The sequence below is a fragment of the Montipora foliosa genome, chromosome 2 (genome assembly GCF_036669935.1).
Source record: "Montipora foliosa isolate CH-2021 chromosome 2, ASM3666993v2, whole genome shotgun sequence".
In the NCBI taxonomy this organism is placed as follows: Eukaryota; Metazoa; Cnidaria; class Anthozoa; order Scleractinia; family Acroporidae; genus Montipora; species Montipora foliosa.
In genome coordinates, this window is record NC_090870.1 from 1,385,781 (window position 1) to 1,392,154 (window position 6,374).

General features: G+C 39.8%; 1 pseudogene; it reads left to right on the plus strand.

Moving 5' to 3' along the window:
• Positions 1-4,644: 4,644 nt before the first annotated feature.
• Positions 4,645-6,116, plus strand: LOC137988430 (uncharacterized skeletal organic matrix protein 5-like; annotated as a pseudogene).
• The last annotated feature ends 258 nt before the right edge of the window (positions 6,117-6,374 follow it).

Sequence of the window (6,374 nt, forward strand, 5' to 3'; positions counted from 1 at the left end):
TCTAGCTGGCATCCAGCCATTTGCAAACACACAAGATAAGCTACTTTTATAGGTGTTCTTTTGAAATTTGAGCGGGTTAGAGCTGCAAGTCACCATGCCAAATGATTTCCATAAAACTTTACTTCTGAAAAATTCATGAATTGGAAACTTTTCTGATTTTCTAGTGCCTAAAGTTTCCAATTCATGAATTTTTCAGAAGCGCAGTTTGTAAAAACTATTTTAAATCCCTTTTCCACACAAACACTGTTAATTTCAGACATATTTGCCTTCTCATTATTGATAAGATGGCTTCCAAAACCATCATGATAAGATCTATTCAGGCTGCAAACTCACTCAAACTCATTACTACTCGAACTCGGCTTTGATAGATCTCACGCATTAAGACAAGTTTCCCACGCCCAACTGACAATAGTGAGTATAATTGCTTAAAAACCGATTAAGTAGAAATTCAATTTTTTTTTCGGCGAAAAACAGTTGGTGAGTCCGGTTTTGAAGTCGTCAAAAATCCTTCTACAGCCTCGGTCATCTTCGGAAGTCGTCAGGAAATCTTCGGCAATCGTCGGAAGTCATTGGAAATCTTCGCCGATCTTTGGAAGTCTTCGGAAATCTTCGGACGAAAATTATCTAGACGTCTCCAGATTTTCGTACTCTGGGGGTTGGCAGGTATGCTAAGGGTTGCTCTAAGGTTCTCAAAGATCACAAGGAGAGCTGATGGAGATCACTTTGAATGACCTTTTATCGATCCCCGCTCTCGTGCAAAGTGTTTAATTGTAAAACAAATTAGAAAAAATATATATAATTCTGTCTTTAATGCCAACGTCTTACCTTTGGCTCCACAATCGAAAAAGATTTATTCTAACAGCTCGATCCGTAAGACCCGGGCCGTAGGATCGCGACTACAATCACAAAGTTTGAACAGTCAAGATGCAATGACTCGGGCGCGACCATGCACGTCCAAGAGAAAATGACACATCTTAAGGGCTAGACTTTCAAAAGTCCTTCGTCTAGCGTAGATTCGCGTCCGAAAATCACGTTTCGCTCGCCAAAATATGTTCTCCAGGGATTCAGTTCTCGTGAGGTGGAATTGTGGCAAGCCTACTAACTTGAGGGTTTGAAACATAGGAGGGATGGTTGATTTCTTCAAACACGCACTGTTTATTTTGTTATGCAAAATGGACTGATATTCCAAGCATACATACATTTTAAGACTCTAATACTTCTTTTCAAGTCTTTCTATTAATTTTTCTGACTCAACAATACATTTTTCAGCAGCTATTAATTGTTTTGAATAATCCCCTCCCACCCACCCCACGTAAAGTTACAGTCATGTATGTAGATGTTTGCAAGCATAAATTTCCATGCACTAATGTAACACGGAAAACAAAAAACGGAGGGCATTTATACCTCATGCGCTTACTGCGCATGAGTAAATAGCCGTTCAAAATTGATTCAGACGCCGATCTTTTCATGTACTTAACTCCAGGAGTTAGGTTCGGCTCATGAAAAGATCGGCGTCTGAACCGGGCCTCAGTCTTCCAATCACAGTCACGCTTCCTTCGTGTTGACACATTCGCGAAGCCGGAAAGCATTGAAAGATGCGAGAATGAAACCCGTAGTAAACAAACTTTTGCGCATTCATGCCGCTTTTATTAGATAATAGGATTTTGTACGTAGTAGGCTGTTCGCGATCGTAACTGTATTTATCAAGCCTTCAAGGAATTAACATTAATTACGCAGATGCTAATAATTAAATTTCACTGTCTTCAGTAAGTCCAACCACAAAATATTCGTAGCACAATATTTTATCCTACGCGAACAAACTTTATTTGCATGTCAATATATGTTCCTTGAAAAAATCGGCAAGAATTTGTGACGCTGGTGAATAATAAAGCAGCTGCTATTTCCAAAAACGATGGAATTACCTGGTGATAAATAACCTCGTCTAGGAGAGTGAATTTTTGACTTTGCAAAAACATCGGTCAACCTCAAGAATTGGGCGATTGTCCTCTTTGTGTTGAATTTGCACATTTTTTGTCAAAATTTATAACACTTGAAAGAAAAAAAGCAAACTAACAAAATCAAAAACCCGGTGTATTGCCAGCATTTTGACACAGATGTATCCTTTTTTACGCGAGTTGTTAGTAAACAGGCACAATAACTTGATTATGGCGGCCGCTGAAATCGACGGCACTTTCGATTTTGCGATTTCCTTGCGCAGCCAAAAGTACAATCTCCCAAAATGTTTTATGTTGTTTTCATGTCGCAAATTTTATTGCTGATGGGCAAAATATTTTATTGTCGATCGACACTTCCTGAAAAGTTCCTACTACTCTTCTCACAAGCTGTATACAGTTTGTGGGAAGAGCAGTAGGAACTTTTATATATCACTATTTATTTACTTGTACATCAATATTTGTTTTGCGTAAGGCAGGCTAACAAAATCTGCACCTAGCTTGGCTAGGATTTTGTGAGCCCTAAAGTAGAATTTTCGGTCCTGTGTTTCTGACAGCAAGCCGTATATTTTGAGGTCCCCCAACCAAATACTAGGGAGTTTTAAGAATATTATTGGTTGGAAAAGGAAAAATGCTCGTCCTGCACGTGCAACACGAATTTCCGCGCATTTCTTTGCCGTACTCCACAAAACAACAACGTGAAATCACCAAATTTTAGGTTTTGACGACAACGTGAGCATATAACGATGAATAAGTCATTTTCAGTTTTGACTTTAATTAAAACCGTTCGTACCCATCCAGTTACAGGAAAGTACAATGTGAACAAGACAGATTAATCGCGAAATACTTGCGATAGCGCTAAGTTATATTTTGGACTGACGTTTTCGTTGCTGTAGCCGTCGTCTCTACTAAAACTCCCTACTAACTCCGCCGGACAGGGATTAACTTCAGTAAAATATTTTCTTGGAAAGCTATCAGAGGCTTGTGGTGATAAAGAAGTTGCAAGGGAACTTAAAAATGATGAACATGTCAGCCTCGAAGCCAATGTTTCTCCATTCCCCTTTACTTTCTTCAATCTTTCTGGGTTTTCTAGTAATAACATGTCTTCTCATGGGACTATTAACCTAAGACATCTACCTTGGCATTACAATGATATACGGTGCCAAAACAATATCGTGTACTATTAGAGCTGCATTTTTCGCATAGACAACTTGAATCTCCAGGAAAACAGATCCCAGCTCAGTTGACAGTTGCGGAATAAAGTGCTGTGTTTCTGCACTACCACACCTACGCAATGAGAGCCTATTTTTTAATTGTTGACCTTTTTCAAAGCAATTAAGAAATACATGTGGTCGTGCTCTGCAGACAGCTGCTTCCTTTCCAGTGAGTACATAAATTGTTCACCACATACATCCAGGTATAAAAGGCCCTATTTCGTGCTCTGGTTATTACAAGATCAAGCTGATTGACGTATTTTACTGCAACAGCCTCTCTTTAACAAGATTCTTCGACTAAAGCGACTTCAAAGATTCCTGTCAGGTTGCTGACACTTTTTCTTTTCTTCCTTTATTATGAATTTTTTTTTTTTTCAAATTTTGCAATATAATGTCACTTTCCTGACTTTATTTTTTAAAATAGGACACTGCTGTGATTAGGGAGAACATATATTTGACGATCTTTTCAATATTCTTTATTCCACGGTTGTTTATGATGGCTTCTAGCAAACGGTGTGAGGTCAAGTTATTAAAGCCCGGCAGAGTTCTTAAGAATCACATTTTAAAAACGGTTGCTGTCAGAACTCCTCTTGACTGCTACTTTCTATGTCAAAATAATATGAAGTGCAAAAGCTACAATTTCATGATCACCGGCGATATCTGCGAGCTGAATAACAGTACTAAAGAAGCTAGACCCCATGACTTCCTACCAGATGACGCCAGGTTCTATATGGAGATAAGGCCCGATACAGGTGATATTTCAAAGTCATCATCAATTTGTACGAACGAAAGTGTAGACAAAGAGTTTGTGGAGGCATTATTTCTTTCGTTCTTTAGTTTTCTTAAAAGAACAAGGCTTCTCCAAATCCGTTCGGTGGAGCTTTATTTTTTTGTATTTTAAATATTTTTAACAATTTGTAAGCCATTGCAGAATCGTACATATTTTGTTGCAATAGAACCAGACTATCACAAGATGGTGAAGGAAGAGAAAAAGGGGAAGGAAGGGGAGGAAAATGATATCAATTTTCGAACATTTAAAAATAGCACGCTTTCAAGGTGCATAAGCGTGCATTAAAAATCAAAAATTGAGATCATTTGTAATTCCCTTTCTATTTCTTGAGTATGTTAACCACGCGACTGCCCACAATCGCTGATATCATTGATGCTTACGGGCACAAATCTCTTTTCCTGAAGAGCTTCCAGTGGACAAACAAAAAATTATTGGCTTTGAAGATCTGGTTTGTGAAAGTAACCAAGATACTATCGTCGATGAATACGGGCGCCACCTGCAGCACTGTCTATTTTCCACTTATAGAGTGACTCACAAGGTGCCAAAAACCAGCTGTGTGTAAAACTTCAGAAAACACGTTTGCGCGCCATAGCGCTCTTGCCCAGTTTTTGTTAAGAGGGCGAGCTTCCGTATTTGTTACAAAATGCGCTTAAGTCTCAGCGTTTATTTCGTTCCAGTCTTTTTCTCGATGGCTGTAAATGCAGACAACTCTTGCGCCAATCCGTTCACCCATGTCATGCTTTGCAATCTTATGTGCAACTTGCTTCAGGATTCGGGAGCCAACGAGGGTATTAAAACGCTGCAAAATAAACTGGAAAGTCTCATGAATAGTCAATAATTCATCACTAGGTAAGCTGATTTTTAAAAATCAATAAGTCATTTTTATGGTTTTATTGACAGAATACAAGCAGACGAGAAGTTGGCGAGAGGCGAAGAAAACATCGCGTTTAACGGTCTAGTAGGCTTTTCCTGGTCGCTGTTAGCGATTGGCATCCCATCTAATATCGATTCATCCAATATCGCTCCACCAGCTTTGTCAGAGATGTTCCTTATCAAAAATAAAATACCTTTTGAAGTTATTTCTCATCACGACATCCTTTATGTACTTTCTACAGCTGTTCCTGCTGTTCCTGTCTCTTCGTTTTCGTGCAAGGAGCTGTATCAAAAACACAAGTAGGCTCGTAATGAACTTTAGGTATTTTAAAATGTAGACCTCAGGGAATTCAAGAGAAGGCACGTGGGAAACTCTTCGTATTCAGCGGCTTCCGAACTCTTTCAACAACAAAGTTTTATTTGGTACACGTTCTCCAAAAGCCAAGTGTATCCACTGATGTTTGGGTCGCAAAAGATTCCTGTTTATTGTCACATGGGAAACTTTGGATGCGGAGGTGGAGGATGGACGCTTGCGATGAAGACTGACGGCAAAAAGTTATGTGACGGCGCAAGTATTTCGCAACAATTGAAGTTCTTCCCTAACTGCATATAAAAGTTTATTTTCGACATCACTTATACCAACTTCGTTCCCAGGGCTTTTCTCCGCCGAGAAAGCCCAACTCTCGGTGGAGAAAAGCCCTGGGAACTAGTAGGTTGTGCTCGTGTAGCTGACTCTTTTGGTTTTTTTGCTTTTATTTCAGAAAACCGTTAATTATGATTCGGCCTTGTGGAGTAACAAAAACGCCTACATCCTCCCAGGAGGGAAGACTGGGTTTGACTTTGAAGAAACCAAACTACCGTCCTACTGGAACACGTCTTTCTCCAAGATCTGCCTCGGTATGAAGATCCCTAGTCAGCCAATCAAGTTTCTGGTCATTAACAAGCAGGCTCAGTCTCTGCATTCACTGATAGCGGACGGCAAATACCGCTCCACATCACTGAGCCGCAACAAATGGAAGACGCTTATTGCTTCTTGATCAGGCGTCCTTGCAGGCCAACTGTAAGAGGGAAGGGTTCAATGCCGCTTCTAAAGGCCACTCTAGAACAAGAATCGGCATCATTGGAAACAACGAGAACGACTGCCTTACTCCTGATTCCAGAATTGGGTTTGGTAATGGAGGGCATCATGATAATCTCAATACTTGTGGAAACTTCGCTATAAATCACCCGCCTTCAGATAAAGGGGGCAAGAACATTAAAGCCATGGGATATATTTTGGTTCAGTAGAGAAGAATGCACCTCTGTTTGAATTTTCAAAAGAGTCTCAGTTGAAATAAAAGAGCCATTCCATTTTGAAGCCTAGTTTGTAGAGGTTGAAGCGATTGACTGAACGAGCGTCAAAGCAAAAGTCAATCTTAGGGACGGGTAGCACTAGCCTACAAAAAATTAGATGTCACGAGCTGCATTTTTCGAAAAAAAAGGCTCCTCACAAAAAATATAGGCCGACAAGGAAGCAAGACACCGGCTCTTTTGAAGTTTGAAGAT